Source organism: Pteropus vampyrus, unplaced genomic scaffold (genome assembly GCF_000151845.1).
Source record: "Pteropus vampyrus isolate Shadow unplaced genomic scaffold, Pvam_2.0 Scaffold117, whole genome shotgun sequence".
Taxonomy (NCBI): Eukaryota; Metazoa; Chordata; class Mammalia; order Chiroptera; family Pteropodidae; genus Pteropus; species Pteropus vampyrus.
In genome coordinates this window covers 2,392,921-2,402,118 of record NW_011888898.1, presented here as the reverse complement: position 1 = coordinate 2,402,118, position 9,198 = coordinate 2,392,921, and the positions used below count along the sequence as shown (strand labels likewise).

The 9,198-nt window shown below is 51.4% G+C and overlaps 1 protein-coding gene across 1 annotated transcript in view; it reads right to left on the bottom strand.

The window, feature by feature from the left end:
- KCNG1 (potassium voltage-gated channel modifier subfamily G member 1) overlaps positions 1-9,198 on the bottom strand; it is a 15,067-nt gene extending 5,869 nt beyond the window's left edge. The window contains exon 1 of the mRNA XM_011365967.2: positions 9,036-9,198. The gene's annotated coding sequence lies outside the window, so the exon portion shown is untranslated. The remainder of the gene's footprint in view (positions 1-9,035) is intronic.

The following is a 9,198-nucleotide window of genomic DNA, read 5'->3' as shown; positions in this document are numbered from 1 at the left end:
GAGCACGACCACGTTGGCACCCTGGTCTCTGACTTCCAGCCTCCAGAACTGTGAGCAGTCAATGCCTGTTCTTTGAGCCACCCAGTCTAGGGACTTTGTCATAGCAGCCCGAGCTGAGACATTCACCTGAGAGTGAACGTAGCAGCACTGTCATTCAGCGTCCTAAACTTCACGATTCTTCCACACTCATCTCGTTTATTCCACAAAAATTTACCGAGTGCTGCTTTAAGCACCTGTGATGCGCAGCCATGCACAGAATCAGACGTGGCCCCTGACCCCCAGAGCTGACATGCTAGTGGGCCATCATGCAATATCTGTACTATTATTTATTTCACACTTATTGTACAGTAGTTCCAATTTTTTTGTATTTATTTAGCTCGGAAAGGTTTAGTGTAGACCAGTGGTTCTCATCAGGGCCAATTTTGTCTCCCAGGGGACATGTGGCTATATCCAGAGGCACTTTTGATTGTCACGTCTGGCGGATGCTACTGGCATCTGGTAGATAGAGGCCAAGGATGTTAAACATCGTACAACACCCAGGCCAGAACCCACAACAGAGAATTATCTGGATCACAATGTCCATAGGGCCAAAGGGTTACAAGCATAGACTTTGGAGCCTCATGGCCCTAGCAATTTATTCAACTTTGATGTGTGTCAGTTTCCTTATCTGCGAAATGGGTATAACCATAGGACCTACTTCACAGAATTATCAAGATGATTCAATGAATTATGTACCTAACATAGCAAGCACTCAATAATTGTTGTCTATTATTACTATTCATATTTATCTTGAAGGGACACCTTGTAATGCTCCCATAAATGGAAAACCCATGTCATTTGTCATAGATGAGAGGCAATCAAAGAAATTCACGATTATGACAATAGTGCCATGTTTGCTTACAAATCAGCAAAGTGTCATCTTGAGGGTTGAACTGGACAGGTATGTTCACTCCTCCAGGAAGGCTTCCTTGCCTCTTGCAGCTAAATCAAGCTCCACCCACCCTCCTTCTTGGTACACTTATCTTTACTGCACTTATCACCCAATTTTAGAATTATCTGTGTGCAAGCCTGGCTCCTTTATTAGACCGCTTGCTCCCTGGGGGAAGGACTGTACTTTACTCATCTCTCAGTCCCTGTGCCCAGCAGCATCAGAGCTCAGAGAAATGCTCGCCCAATAAGTACATTTGCTGCTGGTAAGGCCAGCATGATGAAGGTGCTTCTGAGAAACTGAGGTCAAAATATCAGCTTACATAGACTCGTTCCTTCTCGACCCTCAAAGCTAAGTGTTTGTGCTTCTAGAATGAGATTGCTTATTCATTCATAGCTTCTGGGCCGAATTTGGTTCACAGATATTTTGCCTGGCTTGGAGAAGATTTTAGAAAATGAAGAATTTTCATGTAAAAATTCATATTCTTGGTTTCTCTTGGGGGCAAAAAAAAAAAACAAAACAAAACCAAAAACAGACTATCTGGTAACATTTGGCCCAAATTCCAGCTAAGAAGTGACTGTCCGCTTTAGGCAGGGCGTGCATGCTGCCATCCACCACAGTCCCCAACTCTTCGTGTTGTCTTCCCACTACATGTCACTCATGCGTATTTCCTTCCTGGCCCCTGTAGGCATTTGAGTTTGAGACCCCTAGATTATAGCAACAGAGCTCTCCAGAATCAAGCCAATCCATAGAAAAGTAATGAGTCTGATATTTTGCTTTTTAGAATCATCATCCCTACTAACGCCCCCGCCCAACCCAATACTCCATAGAAGCAAGACTGTCAATTCTACATGGAAATCCATTTCCAATTCCTGAGTGTCAATCTCTGCCCTGGATAAATTCAGGGAAAACGCGCTCGTGCACACACACGCACACACCCCCTGTATGGATGACAAAGTGTCGGACCCCCGGGGAGGGGGGTTTCCACGTTGGAAAGGGGATCCTTCCTAACAGGAATTATTCTACCCAAGCAAATCCTCACTCCACTCATTCATCTTTGGGGAAGCTAGTTTCACAGATTGGGTTTTAGAAAATTAGAGTATACCTGTGTTTGGAACAAAAATGACTTGATTTTAAAGAGTGGAGGATGCTTTTTAATTTTACCTAAAATTGGAACCCATCCACGTCCTCAGGCAAAGCCCGTGAGAAATCCCCGGAGGAGAGAGAGGAAGGGTCTCTTTTGGGCACTTCCCATAAGTGATGCCGCTTTTCAGCTCTGCTGCTGTATCTTTGGTGGCTGTTTCTCTGCCACCAAAGATAAGAGGAAAAGCGACATTCTGTCTGGCGAGAACGGTGATGGAGGCAAAGGAACATTCCTCTCGGGAGGCCTCTTGTGAAACTCCGCGGCTGTAATCCCCAATTCTCTTGAGGAATTTCTTCTTTCAACCCTCCCGACGCTCCCTCCAGCAGAAAGCTCCCCCAGTTAGCGATTCTCCCTTTCTTTCTCTCATGCCTTGCGTCGGTTGTGACTGAAAGCCACAGCATCTCACGTAGAAAGCATCCCACGTAGAAAGCGACTCTTTCTCAGCAGACGGTTTAGGAAGGAGAAGAGGAAAAACGTGCTTTGTTCAGGCTGCTCTGTGCTTGGAAGGCCCGAGTCCCGGGGAGGGCCAGACCCTGGAATTTGCTAAAGGAAGAATGGGCACGCTTCTCCTTGCACCCAGTCTGATGGATGTGGGGGGGATGGCTCCACATGCCAGACTCTACAGTCTAGAGTGAAGGTCATAAATCAAACAGGCCTCAAAGTCCTGCTTCTGGAAAATAACACGACTTTTCACCAGGCCTGATACTCTCACAACAATATATGGTCTTTTAGAATTTCTCTGCAGTGTTAGGTCAGTCACTTCTAGGGCGTGGTGGATTGTAGGGATTTTGCTGGAAGCGGAAGAGCCCACTAGCTCAAAAATCAAAAGACCTGGGTTTAAGGCCAGTCAGTCACTGTGACTTTGGGCAAGTCATGTGTGACCTCTGAGACTCTACCTCGTCTGTAGAATGGGGATATGAAAAGCTCCCGCCTTCGTGAGTTGTGGTGAGGACTAAGCATGCCATGGTGACATGCTTACCCCAACGCCTGACATGCAGTGGACGCCTGCTGTATTATTATTAGCCCTGTGTGTGTGGGGGGGTGGGGGGGTTGTCATTCCCCCGCTCCGCCAGCCAAGGGTGACTCCTTTCTTGACCTGATCCAGAGGGACTGAACCCACCATTGTCTGACCCCAGAGCTCAGTGCTGGAGGGAGTGTGGTCTGGTACAGCCTCTGGGAAAGCCACCGGGGGTGCTGAGGGACATGGAGGATGCTGGTGTTCTGCGGCCCAGGAATCCCACTCTTGGGTAGACTTCCTAGACCTGGGTCCACAGGGGACTTGGCAGGTATCGTTAGTGATAAATTATTTGCTCTCAAATCCTTGGCTCGGGATCTGCTTCTGGGGAATTGGATGTAAGAGGAACGAAGTATGAGAATGTGTGTCCTGTGTCGTGGGTAGTGCTAGGAGGTCCCCTAGCATCCATCCCAGGGTGGGGTGGGGAGATGGACAAGTGAGTCATGGTAGACGCAGATGGCGGACTCCTGTAGATGGCACAGGAATTAGAAGCAATGAACTAGATGTAAGTTTAGCAACACATTTAGATCTTAAAAACATGGTGCCGAGTAGAAAAAGAAATAGAAGTTTATAGCTCTATGCTATTTATGTAAATGAACACACACACATTACATATTTTACAGACTCACGTACATGTAAGGATCTGTATTCACCATGGGGAGGATGCCTGGGAAGGGAGGGAAGGGGACCAAGGGGACAATGAATAATATGGCCTGGTACAGGCCAACGATGAAGAGTGCGTCTAACACAGCTCTGGGCTTTAATCCAGGTAAAGAAAAGAAAAATGAAGAGCAAAAGGAAAATGAAGAGCACAAGAACAACCAAACCACAGGGTTCCAGACCGCCCTGGGTGCTCAGCGGAGATGCAGATTCCCGGGCCCTCCCCAGACCTTCTCGAGCTGCATGCCTGAGGGGGAGGCCCGGGAATGGGAAATCTGGAGGTTCTCTTAAGAAGAAGTTCTCCCATATGCGAGAAGAGAGGGTGCCACAAATGCCTGGAGGCTCCCAGGGGCAGGGGGTGCAAGAGCTAGCTGCTCCGGGCTTTGGCTGAGAGTCCCTTGCCCAACTTCTCCATGTCCCTGGGGTTCTGGAAGGCTCTGTGGGTCCCCTGTTTGGGGAGCTTCACTGGGGAAGTGTACACTCTCTGGTTGGAGAGGAAAGCCTTGATCTAGTCCCCCTTCGTGAGCCCGCAGATCTGCTGACACTCCCATGCAATGCTTTCCCTTCCTCTCGAGAGAAAGGTGATGTTCACGAGCACTGAGGGCTGAGTACACTTTTTCCAAAGATAAATGATCATTTAAACCGTAAGGAGCTCTGAGTATCAGCCCCCCAGAGAGCCCACTCTGCGGTCAGGGTCTGACCATAGGTGGGGGTGCAGGGCCTGGGGTGGGTAGGAGGAAGGAGCAGGAGGGGACTTTGTGCCCATCCCGTAGGACGGAGCCCTCTGTCACTCTTCTGAGTGGAACGGGGAATGCAGAGAGAGGGCTGAACACGCGCAACGCGATAAATAGTAACAGCCACAGCCTCCCTGAATCGCAGGCTAAGTGCCAGGCGCCGTGTGTGAGCTTGTCCTTCCTGGAGGCAGGCGTCATCATCAGCTCCCCTATTTTATATATGAGGAAAGTGAACACTAATGACCTGGGTGCTGAGTGATGCAGGCAGAAGCAAACTCGGGTCTGTGGGACTCCAAGCCTCTTTGACTGCATTTTACTGGATCATTGGTTCCTGGTGGGGGGTGGGGTGTGTCTGTACCATTTACAGGAAGACTGGGTCTCTCATCTCTATTTTCTACGGACAAGCTTTTGGAAGGTCTTCGGGGATGAGGAAAAGCAAGCGATTGCCCACAGCTGGGGGAAGCATCTTTATTCCTGTCGTGTGTTTGCACAAGAGCAGAGTGAGAAATCAACAAAACCCCAGGTTTTGTCAAATTCTGAGTTGCTGTTTTGGCCTCGGGGTGGAAGAGCTCTCCAGTCGTGGGGCCTCTGATCCAGGTTGCCTGGCTCGCCATTTACTAGCTGTGCATCCCTAAGCAGATGACTTCATCTCTCTGTGCCTGAGTGTCCTCAGCTGTAAACTGGGGTAATCATTGCACTCATCTTGTAAGCGCTTGGAGCTGTGTCCGACCCATCCTAAGGGCTGTGTTTGCTAGAATGGCTTTTGTGCAGCGAGCTTGCGCCCCACCCCTCCCCTCACATTTCCCTTCTTAGGGGAGGATTGTGAAATAGAAAACATCTTCCAGAGGCTGGGCTTCGGTGCTGGCTTTCCCTCTTGCCGGGCGCTGAAGTGAAGTCACTTAGTCGGCTTCCCCATCGTAGCATAAACTGGTGAGGGAGGCCCCTATTGTAGGCAGAGTGATGGTCCCCCAAAGACGGCCACATCATAATCCCCTGAACCTGAGAATATGCTACCCTACGTGTTGGTGGAGAGATTTTGCTGGTGGGATTAAATGAAGGATCTTGAGATGGGGAGAAGATTTAGATGACCCTGGACTACCTGGCGGGCCCAGTCATCACAGGAGGGTCAGGGTCAGAGAAGGAGATAGGACAGAAGCAGAGGTTGGAGTGATGTGGGGCCAGGAGCCTCCAGAATCTGGAAAAGGCAAAGAAACGAATTCTCCCCCGAAGGAACACAGCTCTGCTGACTCCTTGTTTTAGTCCACTGAGATCCGTTTTGGACTTCTGATCTCCAAAAACTGGAAGATAATAAATTTGCATTGTTTTAAGCCACTAAATTGGTGGTAATATGTGGCAGTAGGACTCTAACGCAGCCTCCAAGGCAACTTTCTAAAAGAAAGGCATGTTTTTCCTGAGCTCCTGGGGCGTTGGTTCTTTCTCACACCTTACTTCTCAGCCTGTGTCATTCCCTAACCCTGAGCTGGCGGGGAGGGTGCCCCGCAGATCTCTCCACGCTGCCCTTCCCCTGCCAGTGTGGCTTCCTCAGCCAGGGCTAGGGCTCCTGGCTGGGCTGACTCAGAGGCGGGTTATGCTGCATTAATCCCCAATTAAAATGCTAATCAAAATGAATCCAGCCATTAGCCTGGCCCAGGTCCTGGCATGCTGGATCTCAGAGATGCGGTACCCACGTGGAGAATCTGTCTTTCTTAGCTACCTGTCATCCATCCTCGTCACAATTTAATCATGGTGGACCTCAATCCTGATTCCTTTGAGCTGAGGCCCAAGTTCCTAGGGGGAGGGGGATATTTGGGAGGATGTGGGCTCTTCCTCCATCCCCCACCTGCCCCCACATGAGAAAACATGCCAGAGTCCCCCCATAAAAAAGACAGAGGTAGCTTCTGGAGCCTCTCTATTGAGCCGCTACAAAATAATACCAAATGCACATTTGCTTTCCACCAGCAGGTGTTTTGGGGTGCGAGCCAGAAGGTCCTTTTCTATTTGCCTCCTTGCAGGGTGAAATCTGGGAACCAGGAGTAAGCAGAGAAACAGGCTTTGGGGAGCAGTGGGGACCTTGGGACTGCAGGAAGGGGACACCTGCTTAAACAATCCCTCAGTTCTTTTTCCTTAGAAAGAACAGTCTCTTAGTAGGCTGCAGTCTCGGGGGTGAGCTGTGGTGGGGAGGCGAGGAAGCGAGGAGGGAGGGCATGGTTGTGCCTGCCGGCCTGGGGACCGGCGGGTGGGAGGCAAAGTCACCGCAGAGCAGGGGAAAACCGGAGGCACAATTATGATCCTATCTGTAGCACATTCACTTTATATCCTGATTTTGTTAATCGAATACAGTCTGCTATATAATAAAAATGGCCAACAGTGATTGAGTGCTTGCAGCTAGACTTTCTTGCCTCTCCCTTTTTGTTAATTCTATTTAGAGTGGCTTTTCCAGCCGCCATTTTCCACTCAGGGGCTCCATTTCTGGGTTTAATGAGTCAATCAAGAGTGGATTCCCAGACCCCTCTATCTTTGGCAACCAGAAATGTTGACTATTCATCATGCATAAGGAAAGGGGATGTGAAGAAAGGGTCGTTCAGCCAAGACACCCTTTACGGATGCAGGGGCTAATTCCTTAGTCCCGGCTTGCGTATCTTGGCCCTGCATCCAGGACACACCTCTCTGCTCTTCTGTTCCCTGGGGCTTCTCCATCACCTCTGGCCAGATCTAGCTGTGTATCTGGTGCAGAGAATTCAAGGTGGTAGTGGGACTGGGGCTCCCAGAGCTGCCTCAATCAGGCTCCAGGGCGCCCCCAGCCTGCGTTTTCAAGCCTCAGGACAGAAATCAAGGCTGTCTGGTTTCCAGAACACATGGTTCCCTGTGGGCTTGGAGAATGTCCCACCACAGACATCTTTCCCCTGGAATGGCTGCTGAGGTCAATCCTCAGGGGTCATCCTCACCCATCTTTCAAAGATACCTTTGCTCCCACCCCCACTCAGCAAGTGCCTCTGCAGAGCCCAGAGACAGAGGACACAGGGGTGGAGCTCTGGTCTGACAGAGCCCGAGAAGTCCATGCGGCCCTCCTGGCCCCAACATCAAGGTCGGTCTCAAACTTTCCTTGGAGATGTGCTCTGGTGAGGCTCCCCACAGTGACCCTGACTGCAGTCACGTGTGTGGGTATCAAACACACCCTAGTGACACACCTCTGCTCAGGTTCACAGAGGCAGGAGCCTCCCCCTACTCCCTACCACCAACGAATCAGAGCAGCTCCTGCTCCTGCTCCCTCCTCTCCTCCCCCTGCACTTATGTCAAGGTGTCAGTGAAGGGGTCTCTAAGTCTGTGTCATCGACCTGGGTGACTTTGGTGCCTGGCACCCTTAAAGTGCTTAATAATAATAGCAAGTGCTCTATAAAATACCTGCTGAACAGACAACTAACTCAGAGACCCCATGGGTGGCAGCCTGACTTCACCTGTAATGTCAGCTCAGTGTTTCTTAAATCCCTCTACCGGCCATTCCCACCCTCTGGTCTTCTAAGGAGCTTTTTAAAGACCCTTTCTTCTGATCTAAGAACCTGTTCCAGACTTTCTCCTTGAGAACGAATGCATTAGATGACCAAGGAAAGACCATTCTACATCCCGTCCAGTGACATTCTGTCTGCACACAGAGGGATTGCTGGAGTGAGCCACCTCCGCAGGCTGGGGCCTCATCAAGGGAGGGGCTGGGTCTTAATCCCCACTTTTCTCTAAACTGCAAGCCGGCTCTCACCCAATCCTGCCCCCCACCCCATTCCTCTCCTTCACTGTTCTCTCCCCAGCACGTGCCTTAGTAACTGTCGTTAAATGAATGAAATAATGAATGATGGGCATTTGGCATGGTGAGCTGCGCATAGTGGGTGCTCAACCAATCTTTGTCTGGTCTATGAATCAATGAACTTCTCTCTTTTTTTCCTCATCTCCAAACTCCAATCCATCCAGGCTGAGCCCCTTCCTGGGTATGGGTCCCCTGAGGATGAAGTGGCCACCACTACCTTTCATACTGGGTGCCGGAGCCTCTGGTGAATAGAGCTATCTCGGAATCCCTAGCGTCTAGCACACAGTAGGCGCTCAGTAAGAAGCTTGTTGAGTTAATGAATGACTCAGTAAGGCCCACTGGTGGGAGGCTCCATTCCGTGCCTGAGGATAGAGTGAATGAGCGAGTGATAGACGCCCCCTGCCACCTCCCTCTCCACTCCTGCCTCCCGGGATCCCGCGAGGGGGACAGAAACCTCCGCCACCGCCAGGAAGCGCCACCCCTACCCGCGCCCTGGAACAGGTTCTTAGATCAGAGAACGTCCCGCACTTCGCACCCCGGGACCCCTCGGGAAGAACACAAGCTGGACCCGCACCGTGACTGTGGCCAGCACGCTCCACGCCCCCACCCGCGGCTGCACCCGGGTCCTCTTGTCGCCCCAGCCGACCGACTCGGCGGATTTTGGGGTCCCTGCCGGGGAGCCCGGGGTCACGTCCTCGTGCAGCTGACCCAGAACCCGACCGGGTCAGCGGCTCCGCGGTGCCCCGCAAAGTTCCCACCTCAAGTTGCCGTTGCGGCGTCCCCGCCTCGGAGTTGGCTGGTCCGCTGCCGGCGTCCCCCGGGCTGCCAGCGGGTCCCGGGCGAGGACGCGGAAAGGGGCTGGTGGCCGCCCGGGGCTCCCGTGCCGCCTCCCGGAGCGGCGGGCAAACTTCGGCCCCCGGG